The sequence below is a fragment of the Notamacropus eugenii genome, chromosome 2, assembly GCF_028372415.1.
Source record: "Notamacropus eugenii isolate mMacEug1 chromosome 2, mMacEug1.pri_v2, whole genome shotgun sequence".
Lineage (NCBI taxonomy): Eukaryota > Metazoa > Chordata > Mammalia > Diprotodontia > Macropodidae > Notamacropus > Notamacropus eugenii.
In genome coordinates, this window is record NC_092873.1 from 128,384,091 (window position 1) to 128,409,249 (window position 25,159).

General features: G+C 36.1%; 1 long non-coding RNA gene across 1 annotated transcript; it reads right to left on the reverse strand.

The window, feature by feature from the left end:
• Positions 1 to 418: 418 nt before the first annotated feature.
• Positions 419 to 17,593, reverse strand: LOC140526366 (uncharacterized). Its single transcript, XR_011974340.1, has 3 exons — positions 17,393 to 17,593; positions 4,001 to 4,124; positions 419 to 3,368 (listed from the first exon to the last, which is right to left on the reverse strand). It is a non-coding gene; the product is annotated as an uncharacterized lncRNA (long non-coding RNA).
• Between the last annotated feature and the right edge of the window lie 7,566 nt (positions 17,594 to 25,159).

The following is a 25,159-nucleotide window of genomic DNA, read 5'->3' on the forward strand; positions in this document are numbered from 1 at the left end:
ACAAGTCCCTGAGCCTGTTTTCTTCAGTTTCCTTGTACGTTAAATAGGAGCCAGGACTTTTTTGCATCAAATAACGTAATATTTTTAAAGTGCTTAGCACAGTATCTGGCTCATAATAAACACTATATAAATGTAAGTTATTATTATTGTCTTTTTTAATCTAAATTTTCTGATTCATGCACTACAGATTTTTTAGGCAGTAGTCTCCTATTTTTCCCTTTCTCCACAGTTATTTTTAGCTTGTCTTTAGAATTTAATTCTTTAGAGCTTCCAATCTCTCCTAAATTGATTTCTCCCATAGCATTTTAGACCACAGTACCATTTAACTCTGTAAAATCTGCTCAGCCACAATTTGGAGGAATTTTAATCTGCTTCAGCAAAAAGAGAAGGAATGAAAATGCTGATAACATTATGATATAATTAATATAATATGATACATCATTTGGAGTTTTCAAATATTTCTGTGGCACTTACCAAATGATTGACATATGACATTGTAGGAAAGCATAAAATACTCTAAGAACAAGTTGGACATTAGTGAAGCACAGTTTTCAATTTAAAAACTGCTATGAATAGCCAAAAATTGAGTATAGTGTTTTCCTGGTTTTAGGCAATATATATCTTTCAGCTATGAAAATCCGCATCTTCCACAATAAGTGCTAAGAAATCTCAAAAATCTTATCATGATCTTTACCTTTTCTTTGCTGAATGCATCTAACAAATTTATGTGACTTCTGTTAGCATTTATGCTTTGCTCATAGGTCAATCCACTCAAATATAAATGTTAAATATATGACAGAATAGAAGTAGTTCAGGTGATGGGCAGACAGGTTCACACTCTTCTGGATAATACTACTCAATTATGGGTTGGTAGCTTTGAAAGGTGTAGTTTCAGAACGATCTATCCCTATATATCAGATTTTGAAAATCTGTCCATATTCAGTCTGGCTCTAGAAGAACATGAAAATCAAAAGGGAGCAGGGAGGGAGAAAAAGGCCTATAGCAAAGATTTCAGAGTTACAAATGCTAGTCATTTAAAAAACTTGTTTCATGTTATCTTCAGGTAAATCTCCCTTCTCTATTGTGGGACCTCCTAAACTGTGATAATCCTGTGTACTCATCTTTAAATGGATGTGGGGATGGAAGTGGGGAGGATAAGATAACCTCTTTTATTAGAGGACATGGGTATTACGAAGTATGGGAAAGAAAATAGTATCAACAAATGAAGGGTCAATATGATCACATCTTTAGATGTGAAAGGTTACTATTTTCATATGATCACTCACTCTCAGTACGTGTTTAAGCCTATCACATTCATAAAAATATTCTATAGAGTGCTTTTATAAGCCATTGTTCCACAGATAGAATCTATAGCTGCTTTATAAACAAACAGAATCTGCCACTACTTTTTCCCTTCTTGATTTGATAGAGCTCTCCAAAGGAATAAGAACCTGTTTAATAATGATGATCTGTGTAGCATTCTACTAAACATTGCTAAAGGGCTTCCAAGTATATTCTTGTTTAATCATCCAAAGAAGCCTGCATGGAAGCATAATAGAAATGCAAAATGTTGCAGCCTAACAATAGTAACCATTTTCTTGTTTTCTAGAATGCATGTTTACCTCCATTGTAAAAATGGTTTCATGTATTATAAATCCCTTCCTGCATTACTTGAGTTACTCTATCATCATCTGTACTTTTATCTGATTACCTAAATGTATAAGAGAGACATCAGTCAATACTGCTGGAAAAAATGCAATGCCTAGTGGCCTTTATGATTTTAGAAACAAGATAAAAGCCTTATGACTCAAAGAAAGCAATCAAATGCATTTCTGTAGCCACAAGCGTTGTATTTACTTAAAGGATTGTGACTATAAAAGCAAATATCTCTTACAGGAAGCCAGGACAAAAGCTGTCAGAGCACAGAGTAGTAAATAGCTTTGAAATTGTTTTCTCTGCTTCATTTCTAAAGCTTAAGGCTAAGAATGTTTGACCTTTTACAGATGGAATGATTTCCTGCAGGTCAGGGAGTTGCATTGAATGCTGATGGGGTGCAGCCTGATGCAATCATCAGGAATGGTAAATACTCTCATCACTGGTGCATTCTCCTGCATCAGGAGCATTTCTAAACCAGTGACATTTCCTCATTCCTTCTATGAAAAGGTAGAGTGCCTTTCATTTGTTCTCCTATAGCATTTTCCTTCCAATGCCTCTTAATCAGAAAGAGAAAGGAGCAGTATGAAATTGTTCCAAAAGACTCAATATATTTAAATAGAATAAAAAAATCAGGTTGAACACCTCTGAAATCAAGAGGATGTCTTCCTAATTTAACTGTTCTTATAGCTGCAAAAGATGTTCTATTTTTAAAGATATCATTCTTTTAGGTTTGTTCAAGATTTCCTGTTAACATGAAGTCAAATTCTAGCCAAAATTTACTTTTTAAATCCTGAAATGTTCACTACTGTGTTGAAACTAAAATTCAATGCAGTCATACAACAGTTTTCATTCCTATATAGCCTTCAAACACAATTCCATGGGTGTTAATAACTCCTCACCCTTTCAGAGATGCACTAAGGTGAACTGATTTCATACAAAAGCAACCTTGTTGGTGAAAAGGGTTCCCTCTCCCAGTTTGGCTAAACTTTTACCTGAGATTTTTTTTTTTAATTTGGCTAATCCATATATGTGGTTTAAATGGAAAGCAGTGTCCCCCACACGTAGCATCGAGTGCCATTGTGTGGCTTGAAGGGAGGCAGAACAGACATCTCTAGCCTCCTCTCCCCACCATTCTCAAAGTGATACTTTAATTCCTACCAGTACTAGAAGTGGGAGGTTAGGTACAGAAACTTGACCACTCCGTTCTCCTCAGAGAGAACCAGGTTAGAACTATACTTAATTATTCCCTAAAATATTGTTAGCCAACAAAATGTGATTTTCATCTTTCACCTATACTTCTGATTACACTTTATTTATGGGAAAAAAAACCCAAACTTTATGTCCAAGATATGACTCCCTGGCTACTAAATACCAGTTCCATAATGAACACATATGGCAAGTAGCGGAGAAACCCATTTATCTAAGTTAAGAGTAAAACTGAAATCAAAGAAAATGCACACTGGAAAATATATGCCAGATAATAAAAAGTGAAGGAGTCCTTCTCTTAGGACTGAGGTAACTCAGCTTAACTGAGAAAGTTCTACATCTCTTTCAAGAGGAAACTCCCCAAAGTAACAGGACAAGTATAGGAACATAATGGAGACTGCCAGCTCCTTTTATATTGGCATCTTCCCCAGAGTCTTTCGCTTTAGCATCCTGAAGTGAGGTTGACATCTTCCATTTGCTCTCTTGAAACTGGAAATCTGAAGCACCTGAAGTGACGGCAGAACATAGAATGAAAGTGAGTCGGACTCCAAAAGTATTCAAAGAACAATGACTTACTCTCTCCTACTCTTGCAAAAATTCACTCTGCCCCTCACATCGGTGGAGAACATTCATGAACTAGTGGAGAACAATATAAATGGAGAACATTCATGAACAACAATGAGGAGAAGAGTCCCCATACTTTGACTTTGGGTCTTAGATTATATTCATCTGTGCTCCCCAAAGTAAAATGATAGCTCTTTGAGGGAAGAAACTACACAGTGTTTTTTTTTTCTTTTTAAAAACCTTGCATCTTAGAAGTAGATAAAGGGTAGAAGTAATTTGCACATAGTAGGTCCATATTTTTGTTGAAATGTACTAAAAATTATTACAGTAAAATCCCAGAGTACTATTAAATGAGACCTGAAATTCTTAGGGTTACCTAAATAGCTAGTGTTTTGCTTACTGTTAGCTAATCAATAATAAAATGTTTATAGCTGCTTTTAAAGATTAGTAATCAATTCTTAATATTTTGCTTTTCTCTGCAACTTTCAGTCTTCCTTAAAGTTTACCAGGATGGGCAATATATATTGATTCTTTAGTTGCAAATGATAAGGAGAAGAAAAAACAATTGACTTACCAATCTCCCTTTTTTTGGTCTTTTTTTTGTACTTTGCCTTATTTTTCCTCTCTCATTTCCCTTTGTTTTCATCTTCCTCAAACTGTACTTATAACACAGGTTTAGAGCTAGAAGAGACATGTAACTGAGGACACAAGTAATTGACAAAGTGAGAACTCAAATCTTGGTCATCTGACTCCAAATTCAACATTCTTTCTACTTTGCCATTGATCATATTTACGTACATCTAACTTTTCCCTCCACCTCATTAATCTTTTCTGTCCCCAAAGGTCTACTTGCCAATATTTGGGGTCTCTTCTGCTAGTTAGTGCAAGACTAGGGGCTTAACTCAACTCCCTGGTGGGACCAGAATTTTACATTTTTTCATATTCATCTGAAGTCAGATCTAATTCAGAGTTAAATAAGGGTCTCTAAAATCTGAAGACCCTGTCCAGACATTTTTTAAAATTTATTTATTTTTGTTTTCAACATTCACTTCCAAAAGATTTTGAGCTCCAAATTTTCTCCCCATCTCTCCCCTCCACCCACCCCAAGACAGTATGCCTTCTGACTACCCTTTCCTCCAATATGCCCTTCCTTCTATCACTCTCTTCCCTTCTCTTATCCCCTTCCTCTCTATTTTCTTGTAGGCAAGGTAGTTCTCTATACACCATTGCCTTTATCTTACTTCCAGTTGCATGTAAAAACAATTTTTTTAGCATTCATTTTTAAAATTTTGAGTTCTCAATTCTCCCCCTTCCTCCCTCCCCACCCACCTACATTGAGAAGGCAAGCAAATTGATATAACTTATACATGTGCAGTCACGCAAAACACTTTCATAACAGTCATGTTGTAAAACACTAACTATATTTCCCTCTATCCTCTCCTGCCCCCCATTTATTCTATTCTCTCTTTTGGCCCTGTCCCTCTTCAAACGTGTTTACTTCTAATTACCTCCTCCTCTCATTTGCCTCCCCTTCAATCCTCCCCCCATCCCCCACTTACCTCATTCCCTTGTACTTTCCTGTAAAACAAGATAGACTTTCATACCCAATTGAGTGTGCATGTTATATCCTTAGGCCAAATGCAAGTAAATTTCACTCTTTCCCTCTCAGCTCCCCACTCTTACTCTGCATTGAAAAAGCTTTTTCCAGCCTCTTTTATGTGAGAGATAATTTACCCCATTCAGTTTCTCCCTTTCTCCTTCTCCTAATATATTCTTCTCTCACCCTTTAATTTAATTTTTTAGATATCATCCCTTCATACTCAAGTTGATAATGTCTTTATTATCTTTCAAGTAGGAACGTAAGCAGTTCAACTTTAGTAAGTCCCTTATAATTTATCTTTCCTGTTTACCTTTTCATACTTCTATTAATTCTTGTATTTGAAAGTCAAATTTTCTATTCAACTCAAATCTTTGCATCAAGAATGGTTGAAAGTCCTCTATTTCATTGAATGAACATTTTTTCCCCTGAAGTATTATACTTAGTTTTTCTGGGTAGGTGATTCTTGGTTTTAATTCTAGCTCCTTTGACCTCTGGAATACCATATTCCAAACTCTCTGATCCCTTAATGTAGAAGCTACTAGATCTTGTATTGTTCTAATCATACTTCCACAATACTTGAATTGTTTCTTTCTGGCTGCTTGCAATATTTTCTCTTTGACCTGAGAGTTCTGGAATTTGGCTACAATATTCCTAGGAGTTTCCTGTTTGGGATCTCTTTCAGGAGACAATCAGTGGAGTCTTTCCATTTCTATTTATCCCTCTGGTTCTAGAATATCAAGTCAATTTTCCTTGATAATTTTTTTGAAAGATGATGTCTAGGCTCTTTTTTTGATCATGACTTTCAGGTAATGAATAATTTTTAAATTGACTCCCCTGTATCTATTTTCCAGGTAAAGTGGTTTTACTAATAAGATATTTCATATTATCTTTTATTTTTTTCATTGCTTGCCAAGGTAGTTCTTTCCTTTCAGCGGGGGTGGGTGGGTATACTATCAGCCATTTGACACCCCTCCGAATCTGTGTGCCTAGAGCTCCATAAACAGCTGCCCCCTGCTACCCATGCTGCTGTTGTGCCTCCCTCAGGCTCTTCCACCCCTTCTTCTGCCCTGAGTCTGGGGCTCAACCACTGTACTCTCTTACATAGGTCCTACAGCTGTTTTCCATTGAACTTCCAGGTTGCAGTTGGTGTTTTGGAGTCAAGAACTCTGGAAACCACAATAGCTGCCAGTGATTCAATCCCCCCAAACCTGCTCAGGTTCCACCTGTGCCAGCATGGAGTACACTGGACTGCACACTGATGCCAGCTTGGCATGATAGATGATTCCCTTGACCTTCTAGGTTGTCTTAGACTGGAGATTTGATTCACTCCACCTTTCTGTGGGCTCTCCACAGAATTTGTTTGAGTAATTTTTTACAGGTATTTGGCTGGGTTTGAGCGGAGAGCTCTAGCAAATCCCTGCTTTTGCTCTGCCATCTTGGCTCTACCCCTGAAACAATTTTAATAGTAGTTTATGTGTGTTGTCTCATTTGATCTTTACAGCAACCTAGTGATAGGAACAATTTTTTCCCCATTTTACACATTTGTTAAAGAGTATTGACATGCAGGCTTTCCTCAAATAGATTTTGTTTTCTCAGTTAAAAGAAGAGATAAAGCAATAAAAAATGAAAAAAATAAAAAGAACTATTTTATGCAATTTATTATGTAAATAGATATAGACATAAGGAATAAGCCTGCTACTTTCATTAGTATAGGTAACATCTGAATAATTAATTTCCCTCTACTAATATAGGAAGCATCTGCAACTTACCATTTTAGAAAATTGCCTAGAGCAGAGGTGTCAGACTTAAATAGAAATGGTAGCCATTAAACTATGCATGAAGATCCCTGCAGGCTACATATTGAATTAGAAAACATATTAACATTATCTGAGTCTTATTGTATTTTATTTATTTTTCTAAATATTTCTCAGTTACATTTTAATCTTTAGGAAGCACTCTAGAGAACTGTGGGCTGAACATAGCCCTGAGCATTGTGTTTGACACATCTGGTCTAGAACATTGAGAGAGTGTAATTTACCAAGCATTATAGCATACTATGAGTATCAGAAGAAGACCCAAGCCTTTCTGAATTGGGAGGTTGGGTCTTTACATGTTATACCATGCTGTTTCTCAATATGCTTTAATTAGTTATAAAATAATTACTGTTGTATATTTCTACTAAGACTGGGCCCAAGAGTTTAAATTAGCGGCTAAAACTTAGTTCTTCATTATGCTATCTTTTTTGGACTCAAATATTACTGTCATACTAAGGACAACTGTTTCAGAATGTCTTATTATCTGGGTCTATGATGATTCAGTTAACCCAATTCACAGTTGCTCCTTCTTTAGTGTTTAACTCCTCATGATCTCAACTTGTGATATTGGGTGTCTCAAAACAACTGGCTATGCTCCATGTTAGATCCATGTTTCAAGAGTACACATAGACACAACTTAATTAGTAAAATCCCAAACTAATCCCCCTTAAAATAGACTCTTCATGTGGACTTTTGTAATTAGTTAATAAAACCAGTACGTCATTTTCTGATTTTAATATTACATAATTCTATGGTATTGCTTATGTTCCTATATATATATATATGTGTATGTATGCTCAGATCATATGAGATCCCTTGATCAATGCACCAATATTTTTGTTTTGTTTTGGTTATCATCATCATGTTAGGTATGAAAGAGGAAAATGCATGCCCAACAAAGGTGTTTGTTGATATAGTAGATGATGTCCTGGGAAAAGAAGGAGAGTTCTTGGTGCTCCTGTTTGTTAAAAAATAAAATGTGTTAATCATATCAAACCCTAGAATATTACATGACCTCCTCAGAAAAAAGTACATTGACCATTTAGACAAGATCAATCTAAAAATTAGCATAGGAAAAAACAAGTGGATGAAACATGCTTATTGCTCATATTATAACCTTCAGTAATATGTGCAGTCAATCCACTGAGTTAAACCCTTCTATCTACTATCTTTCTATCTACCTCTCTCTCTATCTGTCATCATGAAGATGGATAAGCCCACAATTGAATAGTAGGAAAGTAGTGGTCTGGGTATCCCCTAAAATAAACAGGTGCTCCCAGACACAGGAATTCATCATTTTGACAGTAATATTCTCTATATTTTCTAATATGGCTGCAAATAAAATGATACTACAAATTCTAAAAATCAAAACCATGGATAACCAAAAAGTCAGTGGTGTAAATGTAGGCACCAGGATTATTTTTCATTCTTTCAGACTTATCAAGATATTTCCCTAACAAAAGATGGAGAGAAAACTGGTAGATATAAATATTATGTAAACAGAATAGGCTAGTAGTAACACATTTGTATTATCAAATATTCAAGGACTGGCCTGGATATTGTCCAGGAAATCCCTGATTGTAAAATGAGATAGAAAACTCATGCAGCAAGAATTAAGGATAAACGACAGACCCTAAGGGGGCAGTATTGATGTGTTAAAACCATAGATGGATGGCTACCATGTGTTAATTTGATAGTCTGCAGAGTATTTATCAGAGGAGAAAGAAGAGAATGGCACAGGCTAAGAAGATATGGATGGATAATGATCTTCACTCTGGAAGGAGTACCAACATGAATGAGCTCACAGATGCACTGAAATATTGAAGTATAATATTTATGTATAAAGATGTTCAACCATACAAAAGTATCAAAACTGCTTTGACAGGGTTTTTAAATGAAATGCAGCTTAAACTGAAGGAATCCACTATAAAATTATGGAAACACAAACCCACACTCCAGCTCTAAGATAATACAGCTTTGCCTTGGTTACATTGCTCTAGGCACTTCAATTCAGCCTTGGAAAATAGTTTGCTGATCCATATAGCAACAGAAGGCTCTGCAGCAACTTCTTCATGTCATATTTGCAGCAAATGAAAATATCAGGATGTCATGTGATAAATAACTTTTTTAAACTTTTAATTGAACAGTTAAGTATTTAAGAAAAATATTTCTTGTAAATTCAACATTTTCAACTGAACAGAAAAAAACAACCCCACTTTCCTTATTTCTATGATTATATATAAGAAGACATGAAAACTAAATAGAAATATTAGCATTGTGTAAATGGGATCTTGGTATTGGTACTATGATTGTAGATCTAGAGCTGGAAAGGAGGGATTTTGACTTTCATTTAATCCAGTGATCTAATTTTACAAATGGTAAGGATGAGACTCAAGGAGGGTGTGGCTTTCCCAAGGTATTATGCATAAGAGTAGTTTTTGAAACTAGAAACTTTGATTCTAGAGTAAGTGTTCTGTCAACTTACAGGTTGTATATTTGTATTCTGAGGGACTAGCCTAAGAGTGCAAAGTGACATAAAAAGTGATATGGGTGAACATTTTGCTTCATTCTGACATAGGGAGGCCTATTTTCCCCAACCTATTAATGGTACCAAGAGATATAAGTTGAGGAAACAACTTGGAAGTCTTGACTTGAGTTGCTCTAGCTCACTCAATGAGAAAAAATGTGTGAAAAATATGAAAAAAAAAATGATCATTCTAGTAAGTTGCTCTGTTAATTCAAGCTACTACATAACAATCAATTTGAACAAGATCATCTCTTCGTGCGTGCATGCACTGACCGTTTTTGCCAGCCTTGACTTAACCTCCAGGTTTTCTTGTACTCTCATTCTACAATCTCAATCTAAATATTTCGTGGGTTGGCTTTTATGCCATTAAAATTCTAATCTTTTTTCCAAATTCACATGACTCTGAGATGATTAATCAGTTACATATACAGTAAGTTCATCAAGACATACATCAAATTAACAAAGTATATTTAAGACTTCTAAAATAGTTGGGGTGAGCCCTGAGAAGAGCCTGAAATTTCAGTTCTGTCTTTTGGTTATTTTGTCCTCTAAAAACAGCATATTCTATTGGTAAAAGATTGCTACTGAAGTACTTGGGCATCAAAATGTTATGGCACAAGGTGGTTTCTCTCTTGGTTTAGCACATTGTCTATCTATGAGTGGCAGCTCCTACAAGAAGCACCGCTTAATTTCTTTTGTGGGATCCTCAGGATTCTTCCATCCAACAGCTTGGCAAAGCTGCTAATTATCTTAAGGACTGGTCATCATGATCTCCAAGTACGGAAAAATTTGGCATGTTCTCTTATACTCATTTGACAACTTTCTGGTGTCCTTATAAAGCACAGTGTTTTTCTTTTAGATACCTGAGCAGGCAAAAGAAAAGAAATTATTTTTATTTAAATTTAGAGTGAAGCAATTAAAATATTTAGTTAAATTTCAGGAAGACATAGCCATATACTTAAGGGATAATCAACATTTTATTAGATGCACCTATTATTATGACTTTAATATTAAGTAATTTAAAAATGTTCATTGTCCAGTAAAAAGCCACATGATTTATGTGTATATTTGTGTATGTGTCTGATGTAATGGAGAAATGGTGATTCACTCAACAGAACACTGAAACAGTGGCTATAGTGCCACTACTGGTTATTCTAAATGAATCATTCATTTGCAAGCTTTTGCATGAAATTTGGATTTAATTGAATTATAAATTATGACAAGTTTGGTTATCTTAAATCACCTATCAATAAGGACTATGTGAGGAAGAACTACAGTGGACTAGTATCACCACTCTCATGAAAATGAAATTGTCCTCAGTGATGCATCTTGTGAGCACCTTCCCCAAGTTAAACTTACTGGTATAATATTTTATTATTGTGAATAGTTAGATACTAAGGACATTTTTGTGACAGGAATGACATAAACAATATGTCTCCCAAGTCATATGTCTGCAAGATTATATGGCATACATACTGATATATAAATAATATCCACATTAGCCTTCTATAAACATATATAATATGCCATTGTGTGTATATCTGCGAGCTCAGTGATGAAAATGGTACAATGGGAATGGGGCTAGACTTGGAGTCGAGAAGACTGGAATTCAAAGCCAGTGCAAAGAATAAAATAATAGCAACAACAAAATAACAAATAGTGCAACAACAATGAGGAAAGACTTTATAAGCATGATCTATTTACATTCTAATAGGAGATGTTCAAAGATTTCTTTAATAATAATATCTAATAATAGGCAATATATATATATATATGGTGATTACTATGTGATGGCACCATGCTAAGAATTTTACAATTGTTACCTCATTTGATTCTCTCATCAACCTCAGAGGACAGATGCTAGGTTTATTCTCATCCCCAAGTAAGCATAGTGGGGCAAACATAGGTTAAATTACTTGCATAGGATCACACAGATAATCTATCTAAGAACAAAATATTGAATTCATATCTTCCTGATTCCTAACCTGTGATTCTCTCCACAGTGTCACCTTGCTGATCTGAATTCTTTCGGAAATGAAATTTTGTAAGTTGTCATAGAGGTAGTCAATAGACACATGTGACCTATAAATGGTATTGTATTAAGTTTCAGAGGTTTTTTTTTTTTGGCTTTAAATATATAATTTCTTTATTTTTCAGTTCTCAACACTCACTTCCACCAGAAATTGAATTTCAAATTTTCTCCCCATCTCTTCCCACCCCTTCCCAGGAAAGTATGCACCCAATTCACCTCTTCATCTAGCCTGTCCTCCCTTCCACTCCCCCCTCTTTTTCCATTCTCTCCTCCTCTATTTTCCTGTAGGGCAATAGGGTCTATATCCTATTGCCTATAGATCTTTTTTTCCAGTTGCATGCAAAAACAATTTTTAACATTCATTATTAAAAATTTGAGTTCCATATTCTCTCCCGTTCTCCCTCCATATCTGCTTTCATTGAGAAAACAAGCAATTCAACATAGGTCATACATGTACAGTCTTGCAAAACACCTCCACAATAGCTATGTTGTGAGAGACTAACCACATTTCCCTCTGCCCTATCCCACATTCCATTTACTCCATTCTCTTGCTTAAACTGTCCTCCCACAATAGTGTTTGCTTCTTATTATCCCTTTCTCCAATTTGCTATCCTTTCTATTATCTTTCCTCTCCTATCCTCTTCCCTCCTGCCTTCCTGTAGGGTAAAATTGATGTCCATATCCAATTAAGTGTGCGTTATTCCCTCCTTAAGCCAAATCTCATGAGTGCAAGGCTACCTCATTTTCTTTCCATTTCCTCCCCTTTTCCCCTCCACTGTAAAAACTCTTTCTTGCCTCTTTTATGTGAGATGATTTGCTACATTCTCTCTCTCCCTTTCTCTTACTGCTAGTACATTCCACTCAACACTGAATTTTATTTTTTATATATTCTCCCTTCATATTCATCTCAGCCTGAGCCCTCCATCTATGTGTATACACACAAACACACACATACCCATGTACATATACATGCCTACACATATATAATATACACATACATGTCTACTCATACACACCTACATATACATATGAATATGTGTGTATCTATGTATCTGCATATATTCCCTCTAACTACCCTAATTACTGAAAAAGTTCTCATGAGTTAGAAATAACATCTTTCCACGTAGGAATGTAAACAGTTCAACTTTAATGAATTCCTTAAGGCTTCTCTTTCCTGTTTACCTTTTCATGTTTCTCTTGATTCTTGTATTTGAAAGTCAAATTTTCTGTTTAACTCTGGTCTTTATAACCAGAATGCTGGGAAGTCCTCTATTTCATTGAAATTCCATTTTTTACCCCAAAGTATTATACTTAGTTTTGCTAGGTAGGTGACTCTTGGTTTTAATCCAATCTCCTTTGATCTTTGAAATATCAAATTCCAAGGCATTTGATACCTTTGTGTAGAGGCTGCTAAATCCAGTTTTATCTTCATTATATTTTTGCAATACTTGAATTGTTTCTTTCTGGTTGCTTGTAATATTTTTTTCCTGACGTGGAACTCTGGAATTTGGCTACAATATTCCTAGGGGTTTCCCTTTTGAGATTTCTTTCAGGAAGTGATTGGTGGATTCTTTCCATTTCTATTTGACCCTCTGGTTCTAGAGTATCAGGGCAGTTTTCCTTGATAATTTCTTGGAAGATGATGTCTAGGCTCTTTTTTGATCATGGTTTTCATGTAAACCAATAATTCTTAAATCATCTCTCCTTGATCTATTTTTCAGGTGTTTTTCCAATGAGATATTTCACAGTGACTCTATTTTTTCATTATTTTGGGTTTTTTTTTTTATAATTTCTTAGTTTCACATAAAGTCATTAACTTAATTTGCTCCATTCTAATTTTTAAAGAACTGTTTTCTTCAGTGAGCTTTTCAATCTTCCTTTTTCATTTGGCCAATTATGCTTCTTAAAGCATTCTTTTCCCCACTGGCTTTTGGACCTCTTTTGCCATTTAGGTTAGTGTATTATTAAAGGTGTTATTTTCTTCAGCATATTTTGGGACTCCTTCTGCAAGTTATTGACTTGTTTTTCATGGTTTCCTTCCCAATTTTTCCTCAACCTCTCTTATTTTATTTTCAAAATTCTTTTTGAGCTCTTCCATGACTTCAGACCACTGCATATTTTTTGGAGACTTTGGATGTAGAAGTCTTGACCTTGCTGTCTTCCTCTGATTGTATGCTTTCCTCTTCCTCATCCAAAAGGATGGAAGAAAATACCTTTTCACCAAGAAAGTAACCTTCTATAGTCTTAATATTTCCCTTTTGGGGCATTTTCCCATCCATTAACTTGATTTTTGAATCCTTTGTCAAGTGGAGTGTACACTACCCTAGGTTTCAGAGATTTTGTGCAGCTGTTGTCTGAGATAACTCTAGGGACCTGTAAGTTCTCACTTCTTCCAAGGTGGCACAATCAAGAGAGAATTTACTGCTATCCTGGCCTGAGCTCTGGTCTGTGAGCAACCAAAAGTACTCTTTTCTGCCCTAGAACTGTGAATAGGATTCCCTCTTCGCAGTCGTCACCAGCTCTGCCACACCAGCACTCCTCCTCACCCCTGGACCACCACTCAGGACTGAGACCCAGATCAACTGCTCAATTCTCTCAAAGTCTTTAGGCTGAGGACCCCAAATGTGGACACTGCTGCTGCAGTAGCTACCGCTGCCCTGTGGTCAGGCTGGGGTCACACTGCACTATCCTGTTACCCAGATGAAAGAGCTTCCTTACTGAACTTTGAAGCTATCTTTGTTGTTTGTGGGTTTAGAAACGTGGAAACAGCAACAGCTGCCCATTATTTGGCACCCTGAAGCTTACCCCACTTCTTTCCATGCCATGTTGCCCATGCTGGGCTGTGCTCTGCTTCAAACCAATGTGATAGAACTTTCCTGTCAGTCTTTCTGGCTGTCTTGAGCTAGAAATTTGTTTTACTTTGTCATTTTGTGTCTGTTGCTGCTCTAGAATTTTTTGAGTCATTTTTTATAGATATTTTAAGGGTTTTGGGTGGAGAGCTAGAGCAGGTCTGTCCTTCTACTCTGCCATCTTGGCTCTGCCCCCTTAAGTTGGAGATGTAAAAAAAGAAAAAATGGAGGTAGATACATTAACAGAAAACAGAGGAAAAGATAAAGCAACTTGTTAACATACATAATCAGATTGTGCACACAGAAAAATTTCAGAAATGAGACAACATACCCAAATTTTGGTGATTCTATCAAATTAGCTCATTGATGAAAATATATATATATATATGAACACTTTTATTTATGTAGTTAATAAGAAAAATGAATTAAAAATGCTCCTAAAATATGAGAAAATCAATAAATTTTAAAATCCAAATAAAAAATCATAATAAAAGCCCTGATAATTAGTGATCAGTTGTTGTCCTTCATTCTTGAAGAGGATCAAAATGGCATCATTTTACTAGAGTCAGGTTTCAATATGTCTGACAATTTCAATTCTGCTTTACTCGTAGAGTACAGTACTTTCTCTGATGTGGGCATGCCACACTGAGCAGTTTTGTGCCAGGGTCTCCCATGTCACACAATCAATTCCAAAGTTCTTAATAGAGACCTTGAGAGTTTAAATAAGCTAACAAATCATCAAACTAATAATGCTAGGAACTTTGAGAAGACAAGCAATTCAATATAGGTTATACTTATGTAGTCATGTAAAACACTTCTATGACAGTCATGCTGTGAAAGACTAATTATATTTCCTACCATCCTATCCTGCCCCCCCATTTATTCTATTCTTTCATTGACCTTGTGCTTCTTGAAAAGTGTTTGCTTCTGATTACTCCCTCCTCCTATTTGTCTTCCTGTTTATTATCTCCTGCCCCCTTATCCTCTTCCCCTGTATTTTTCTGGAGGCTAACATAGATTTTCATATCCAATTGAGTGTGTATGTTACTCCCTCCTTAAGCCAAATCCAATGAGATGAAGGGCCACTCATAGCCTCTCACCTTCTCCCTCCTCCCTTCCATAGTAAGAAGGTTTTTCTTGCCTCTTTTATGTGAGCAAATTTACTCCCATTCTGTTTCTTCGTATCTCCTTCTCTCTCTCATCCCTTAATGTTATTTTGTAGATATTGTCCCTTAAGGTTCAACTCACCCTGTGTCCTGTGTCCATAGATAAATAGAGAGATAGATAAAGATATAGATTTCTCTCTCTCTCTCTCTCTCTCTCTCTCTCTCTCTCTCTCCATATATATATATGTGTGTGTGTGTGTGTGTGTATGTATTCCTTCCAACTATCCTAATACTGAGAAAAGTCTCAAGAGTTACAAATATTATCGTTTCATATATGAATGTACAGTTCAACTTTAGTAAGTCCCTTATGATTTCTCTTTCCCTTTTACCATCTCTTGCTTCTCTTGATTCTTGTATTTGAAAATCAAATTTTCTATTCAGTGATGATTTGTTCAACAAAAATGCTGGCAAGTCCTCTATTTCATTGAAGCTCCATTTTTTCCTCTGAAGTACTAAACTCAGTTTTGCTGAGTATGTGATTCTTGGTTTTAATCCTAGCTCCTTTGGCATCTGTAATGTCATATTCTGAGCTCCCAGATCCCTTAGTGTAGAAACTGTTAAATCTTGTGTTATCTTGATTGTGTTTTCACAATACTCAAACCGTTTCTTTCTGGCTGCTTGCAATATTTTCTCCTTATCCTGGGAACTCTGGAATTTGGCTACAATATTTCTTGGAGTTTTCCTTTTAGGATCTCTTTCAGGAGGTGATTGGTGGATTCTTTCAATATTTATTTTACCCTCTCCTTCTAGAATATCAGGGCAATTTTTCTTGGTAATTTCTTGAAAGATGATATCTAGGCTCTTTTTTTGATCCTGGCTTTCAGGTAGTTCAATAATTTTTAAACTATCTCTCCTAGTTCTATTTTTCAGTTGCTTTTGCAATGAGACATTTCATGGCGTCTTCTTTTTTCTTATGCTTTTGTTTTGGTTTATACTTTCTTATTTTCTCATAAAGTTATTAGCTCCCATTTGCTTCATTCTTATCTTTTAAAGAATTATTTTCTTCAGTGAGCTTTTAGACCTCCTTTTCCATTTGATGACCAATTCTGCTTTTCAAGGCATTCTTTCCCTCGTTGGCTTTTTGGATCTCTTCTGCCATTTGGATTAGTCTACTTTTAGGTGTTATTTTCTTCAACATTTTTGGGTCTACTTTAGCAAACTATGGACTTGTTTTTCATGACTTTCTTGCATCACTCTCATTTCTCTTCACAATTTTTCCTCTACTCTTAGTTGATTTTCAAAATCCTTTTTAAGCTCTTCCATAGACTGAGACTAATTCACATTGTTCTTGGAGGTTTTGGATGTAGGGGCTTTGACTTTGTTGTCTTCTAGGTGTATATTTTGATCTTCCTTGTCACTAAAGCAAGATTCTAGAGTCTAATTTTTACCCCCCACTGTTTGCTCATTTTCCCAGCCAATTACTTGACTTCTGAGCCCTTTATTAAGGTTGGGTTCTGCTTCCTGCAAGATACGGGGTGCAGGTAGCAGTATACTGTCCCAAATTTCAGGAGTTTTGTGCAGCTGTTTTCAGAGATACTTCTAGGGACCTATAAATTCTTAGCTCTTTCAAGGTTATGTGATCAAAGAAGAGATGTTTACTCCTCTCCTGTGCTATGATCTGTGAGTGACCTCAAGCACTCTTTTCTGCCTTGGAGCTCTGGGGAGTATTCCTTCTCCACTGCTGCCACAAGTTCCACCATGTCAGCCCTCCTCCTCACCCCAGGACCTCTACCCAGGACTATGACCCAGATCCAAGAAAGGAAAGCAAGAGAATAGTGCCTCAGCACCAGAAAGAGATTCTTGCAATCCCCCTCTGATTGGCCACTTCATCTCCCCACAACCTGTGAGTCTAGAGCTCCAGAAACAACTACTGTTGCTGCTGCAGCCCCCTCAGTCTCTGCCACTACCCTCCCTACCCGCTTCTGGGACCAGACAATCCTTCTCTCTCATACAGGTCAAACAGGCTTTTCCTACTCACCTTCCAAATTGACTTTGATATTTGGAGCTGAAAAGTCTGGAAACTGCCACAAATGCTAGCAATTTAGTGCGTTGAAGCCTACTTAGGTCACATAAATGCCTCTGCACCACACATTGGACTGTGCTCCTCTCCCAGACCCTTACTGTGGCCCCTCCAGTTTGTCTGGGGCTAGAAATCTGCTTAACTGTCATTCTGTGGGTTCTACTGCTCTAGAATTTATTCAGTCATTTTTTATAGATATTTGGAGGAATTTGGGTGAAAGCTCAAGCAAGTCCCTGCTTTTACTCCACCATCTTAGTCTATCTAAATTTTAAAGTCTCTTTTTAAATTCTTTTTGGGCAGGTGACAATTTGGCTTTAATATGTAGGGTAGGAGAGGCTTTTTTGTTTAATATTCTTCTTCAAAGATGAAACTAGGTCTTTTCTATTTGCCTAGTGACTTTCTACAGTTGGATTCTTTCTTTGACTGCTCTTTTTTGGTAGCAGCTTATTATTATGGTACTTATGCCATCACATCCTCCTTTAGTTCTCCCCTCCTTTCTGGAACTGAAACCAAGAACTCCATGGTCCCATAAGTGCCTACGCATCTCTACCAACAGCTTCTGCACTCACTAACCATGTGATAGTTTTCTCCCAGGGATGAAACTCAGCAGCACAGCCTGACCTGGCATCTCTTATCAGTAGAGGTTCCCTCAATATTCCCCTGTTAAGATGCCTGACTCCCCAAACTGTCTACAAGGTGAAAATTCTTAAGGTTATGACTGAAGCTACGTCCCAACCCAGGTAGCCCCAAGGTTTTCCACTTTCTATTTCAGTGAAACCAAACTGAAAGTATTTACACTTCACAGGGACCAAACCATGGTCTAGGGATTTTTTTTCAGATCTTCTCTGGTTGTCCCAAGAGGACCACTGTACTCCCCTAACTCTTGCTTATTTTTACCACTCTATATTTGCCCTGAGGTGCTATTTTGTTTTGTTTGTGGGGGAAATTTGGAGAACTTGAAATGTTTTGACCTACTCTGCCCTCTTCTTAAAATCCATTCCTAGATTGCTTTCTAATAAATTCAGAGAGAAATAAGGATGGCCATTATAACTACATATCTTTTACATAGCACCAAATATGCTAACTATATCAATAACACACAAAAAAATGAAACTATAACTACTAGTAAAAATTATCACTTTTACAGATGATATGATAATGTATTACAAAAAGACTCTAAAGAACCAATTAATAATAACTGTAATAATAGTTTCAGTAAATTTGTAGAATATAAAATAAATCTACACATCACAATTTCTAGATAATTCTAATAAATATAATACATAATAATAAAAACTCTAATAAAATTCTAATAAAAAGCAAAATTACTATAGACTGTATAATATACTTGGGAATTCATCTTCTGAGACACACAATGCATAAAATGACCTATATAATCAGAAAAAATATTATTTCCTCATGAGTGGGATGAAACAATATAATAAGAATGGAAATACTACCTAAATTGACTTACTTCCTGAATGCCATACCAATAAACTAACATAGGATTACTTTATAAAACTAGAAAAACTAATGATGAAGTTCACATGGAAGAAAAAAAATCAAGAATCTCAAGCAGAACAATGAAAAGAAATCTTACCTGTGCCAGATCTGAAACTATATTACAAAGCAGTTATTAAATAAAAAATTTAGTGCTGGTTTAAAAATAGATTTATCAATGAAACAAAATAAGTACAACACATATAGAAACATATATATCTTATACCCTAATATTCAATTAACACAAAGATCTCAGCAACTAGCAACTGCCCTACCCCCAAAAAACCCCCACAAAAGTGATCAACAGCATGTAATTGATTTGATGTAAAACTCTTCATACCTTATATAAAGACAAGTTCTAAATGGACATTTAAGTTAAAGGTAAAAGTTTATGTCATAGACTCATTAACAAAATGAGGAAAACATTACCCGTTAAATGTGTAGTTAGAAGAAAGCTTTATAACCAAATAAAGAATATATCTTTTTAAAAATTGATATTAAGTATAGATCTGACTACGTCACCTCATTATTAAGCAGGGGTGTGTGGGGCATGTTATAAAAGGTTTTGAACACCAGAGCAATTTATATTTGATCCTGGAACTGATAGGAAACTACTTCAGTTTAATGAGTAGAGCTAGAGGTGACATGGACAGACCTATGCTTTAGGAAGATTATTTTGGTAGCGGAATGGAGTATAGAATCATTTGGGAGAAAGTTGACAGGGCATCAAGAGCAGACTGTTGAAATAATCCAGGAGTGAGGTGATCTAGCATAGCCAGAAGACTGGCTGTATAGAATGTTTGACCTGGAACCAGTGAGACCTGAGTTCAAATGCAACCTTAGACACTTACTAGCTTTATGGTTCTGGGAAAATCACTGTATTTGCTTCAATCCACTTGGGAAGTAAATGGCAAACTGCTCTAGTATCTTTTCCAAGAAACTCATGAGAAGTCAGTTATGACTGAAAGACTGAACAAGAAGATGATCTTTTTATCTCTGTTTCTCTCTATCCTTAATTTATATTTATACATGATCATCTATACCTATATTGTCTATGTGTGTGCATATTTAATATATATATGGAATTTCATTTTTTGTGGTAAAAAAGAATCTGACAGTAGAAGCTGGTGAATACTATGCTCATAATTTATAGGCCCTGTGAAAAGTTTAAAATAATTATGAATGGCATTCATCACCATTGTTTCCTATTTTTCACAGAACCTAAGGTTTCTGTCATCTCCCTTGATATAAAAATGATTTTATTTGTTATTTTGACAGAGAGGCATCTCTGTTTTGTGTTTGATCAAATTTATAGACTTTGTTTTGATCAAAAAGATAACCAGAAATTTTCCACATCCCTCTTCAGCAAATGCTATTTCTCTCATTTCTTTGCTTTTCAGATCTCTGTAGTCAAGTTTCTATTTGATGTTAAATTGTTTATTTTGTTCTTTGGATTGCTTTGATACCTTATATCACTTTAAGTATTTGCTTATTGCTTTCATTAACTGATAGAGGGAATCTAGAATTTCTAATGTACTTTTGATTTCTGGATTCCATTTTGGGGGGAGAAAGTTATAAACTTCCAATATGATTTGTACATTTGAAGATGAACAACAGCAGATTAATAAGAAATGCTGTTGATTCATCAAAGGAGAAACTGATTATCTTAATTTAATTTATAACATGTATGATTCTAAGTGTTGTTGTGGGTGGGATACATAGGTCATAAGATCAGAGGTTTAGAGCTACAGGAAAAAAACTTATATATCTCTTATCCCAGTGCCCTAATTTTTACAAATTAGGAAACCAAGACAAGGGAGATGAAGTGACTTGCCCAAGGTCACATACAAACAATGTAGTAGAGTTCCATTTGAATTTAGAGCCACTAATTCTCAATTAAATACTCTATCCACTGCACCACAATGAGATTCATAGTCACCATGAGATTGGTATAATCATTGATACTCGAAAAATGTAATTGAGGGAATAAAAACATTGTTAATCCTATGACACACAGCTGGATAGGTAACCAATCAAATGACCCAAGCAAGATGTATATATTAAGTGGGTCCTGAAGTTTGAAAATGAACTGGGAACTGGGCAATGAATGAAGAAGAAGAAGAAGAGGAAGGCAGAGGAGGAGGAAGAAGAAAAGAAGTTGTTCAACTGGATGGCACTTACAAAACGTACAATACTTTCAATGATGCCCAAATTCTCTCTAATAAAAACGACCATTTCAGTATCAGTGTTCTCCCATTAGTGCTATACCACTATTGATCATGGGTTTTCATAGTCTCAGAAGAATCAAAATTTCAAATTGCTAAGCCAAATGTTAATGCAAAATGCTTGGTAAGCATGGTACCTAGAGATATTAACAAGAGTGTGTATACCTGTAAAATGACATGCAAGATCATCAAGTGTGATTCCAAATGTAAGTTCATATATATATACTCAGGATACTAGTTTTTATTTTGTATCATAGAGGACTGTCTTCAAAATGTTGGATAGTTCCTCTATGATACAAGGAAAAGACTTGTGAAGACTTCCCCTGGTGGAATGGGCAGATGAGAACAATTTGCACTGACAGCCATGAAGGCAGCTGAAGCAGGCAATGTGGAATGCTTAGAGCTTTGATAGACATTGAAGATGCCAAGGTCATCCAATGTGTTCTGAGCCATTGCCAGTCATCTTGACTCTGTACTGTCACTGGGCTATGAAGACTGGGGGAGAGGGTGAGGCTGACAACTTCATGCAACTCTGCCTCACTTAAATCCAATTTACACATGAATCAAAAGACATCACTCATACCATTTTACTATTGTACCTATCTTAAAGTCCTGTGGTGACAGACAAAGTGTTGAAGCAGCAAGTGCAGATACACTGGGAGCTGTAGTCACAACCTTGCACACAGGCAGCCCAGCTGTGTGTTTGCTCCCATGCTTTGTACATGATGTTTTTAGCCATGTTGTCAAATGCTTTCAATGAGGATGAACATGGTATCTAGGTCAGCTACCACACTGATGGTAAATTTTTCAGTTTGAAAAGTCTACAAGCCAAGACCAAAGAGGAGGGTGTGTTGGGGTATGATTTTCAGTTTGCTGATGATTATGCACTCGGAGAAGCCCCTGAAGTTGAGAGGCAACAAAGTATGGATCAAACCTCTGTTGCTTGTGCTAATTTTGGCCTAATGTTTAACACCAAGTAAACACAGGTGCACCATCAAGCACCACCACACCATCCATATGTAGAACCATCAGTTACAACAACCAGAGAAGTTTTAAATGTAGCGGATAAGTTCACTTACCTTGGTAGTATTCTTTCCAGGGACGTATACATTGACAATGAAGTTGATGCACACATTGCCAGAGCTAGCTTATTGTTTGGGAGGCTCCAAAGAAAAGTTTGGGAGAGAAGAGGTATTAGACTGAATACCAAACTGAAGGTCTACAGAGCCATTGTGCTGACCTCATTGCTCTATGACTGTAAAACATGGACAGTCTACCAGCGCCATGCCAGGAAACTGAATCGTTTCCATTTGAACTGTCTTGGGAAGGTTGTGAGGATCATCTGGCAGGATAAGGTAACAGACAATGAGGTCCTCACTCAAACTAAACTGCCAAGCATTCAAGCTCCAGAGAGCCCAACCCCAATGGGCTGGCCACCTTGTGCAAAAGCAAGACATATGCTTATCATAGAGACTATTTTATGAAGAACTCGCATGGGGCAGGTGATCACATGGTGGTGAGATGAAGTGATACAAGGACACTCTCAAGGTCTCTCTCAAGAACTTTGGAATTGATTGTGTGAAATGGGACACACTGGCACAGGACCACTCAGCATGGCATGTCCACATTGGAAAGGTTGCTGTGCTCTATGAGCAAACAGTATTGAAACAGCTCAAAGGAAACGTAGGATGTGCAGATTTGGAGTATCCACCTCAAATGTTCACATAGACTATTTGTGCCTGATTTGTGGTAGAGCATTCTGAGTTCATATTAGTCTGATCAGCCACAGTTAGACACATTGAAACTTGACTTTATCTTAGTGATGTCATTTTGATCCTCTTCGAGAACAAAAGATGAAAACCAAAGCCTTCAGCATGGTAAATTCATTCTCTGAGTCTTCTGCTGTGCTCCTGCTGTGCTCAAGCAGTGTTTATAGAGTATGTCAGGGGTGTGTAGGTAAATGTTTATTAAAGGAGCTCTCCAGGGAAAATACAATGTATGTACACACTGTATGTATGCATGTATATTCAACAGGGACATTTTTGTTCAGATGCTTCATTTTCAGAATGCATACCATTTAAAACTTTGTAAGCATTGCTCTCAGATCTCTGAGGGTTTGTTTTTTTTTTTTTTATTTCTACTCTCTGGTCTCATTTTATTTGGATGTCAACTCTTGCCTGGTGTGGTTGAAAAAAAAAATGTGTCTATTGCCTCCTTGATTTTTGACAGTTTTTCTTCCGTATAGCCTTCCCCCCCCCCATTTGATCACTGACTTGTAAATTTTCAGTGTGTAGATGTTGAATTGATTAGTGTCAAGTGGGTCTATTTCTTAAGAATTTTATTTTCCCTCATTCCCATCCCAAACTCTGCTTACGTTCTTTTGGATTTTCCTATCAAATCAATTCTATCATTCCCAGTTTTTCCTTTTCTATGAATCTTTTATATAATTTTCTTCAAATAAGAATTCAATAAAAATTCTCTGCAGTTAGTTTTATATCTATTCTAAAGGAAAGCATTCAGAAAAGTACTGTGTCATGCTATACTTAACAAGGAAATGCATTACAGAAAAAGATGCCAGACTGGTCATATGACATGGGTAAGTGATATAAGGCAGTACCTCATCATGTCAGGAGATAGAAAGAAATCCCTCTAATTCATTAGGTAGACTTTCTTTGTCAAACATGTTGGAAAAAATGGAGGAGTCATATAGATGACTGATCTGCATGATTAAAGGGAACAACAAAATCAGTGGGATCACAGAGCCATTTGAGTTTTTGAATATTACATAATATTACATTTATTACATGGTCAGCAGTGAAAAGAGACTTGAGGTACCAGTAGCTGAGATAAATGACACATTCTTATAAAATATACAAACTCTGCTGTGCAGAGTTTTATTTCCCCATGTGATCTGGTAAATTCTATTTGACATCAAATAGCTTTTCCTCATTTTAAAAAGGGACATCCATCTCAAATGTATGGACTTCGATAGATTTCCATGCCTTAGAGAGGCATGAAACACACAGCCCCCTTGCAGAGGAACGTAATTCTGTTGGAAAGTTTTTAAATTACAACATATAATAACAAATCACAACATTTTGAATACAAATCTGTTCATAAGGTGGTAACAGTGAACAACGCAGAATTTCCTTTCTTCCTTCTCTCCTGTGCTCCCCCTTCCCTCCCACTCTTTTCTTTTTTTCCTTTTCTTTCTTTACTCCTCCCATTTTCTTCCTGCCATCTTTATTTTTTCTTCTTTTTTGATTTCATCAGTTTAGAAAACTTGCAGGAATACAGGGATACTTTAAGAAATCAGATTGTCAATGGCTTCTACAAATTATTCTTAGACAGTTGCCTGAAACATTGCAAGATTACACAGTATGTATCAGAAGTAGAATTTAAACCTAGGTGTCCCTGTGAAAATCTCTCTCCATCCATTACTCCAAAATAACTTTATGATTATTATAAAGAATAAGTTGACAATAATTTATAGAAGCTCCATGGACTAGTGGATAGAGTATTGGACTTGGATTTAAAAAATCTTAAATTAGCATTCTCCCTCATATATTATGAGCCACATGACCTGGACAATTCCCAAAAGTCTTAAAGTTCTTCATTTACAAAACAAGTTTAATAATTGTGCCTACCTCACAGAATTGTTGGGAGGATCAAATAAGATAACATGTGCAAAGCTCTTTGCAAACCTTAAAGTGCTGTACACATGACAAGTGCTGTTGTTAACAGGCTGTACACAATTCAGTTATAGTCCATTACCTAGGCCCATTTATGCACAGTTTGAGTGGTTCCTATTTTCTTATACTTTAAGCATGTACACTATACATGTACCAAAAAAGACCAAAATATATTTTAAAGTGGTCACAATCTTATGTCCACAGTGACTTGAGTCATATAGACACATAACAGTCACTTAATAAATGCTAAAAGAATCTAATCGAAGTGAAAACTCCCTCACTGAAGATCTTAAGCCTAAAGCAGAAAA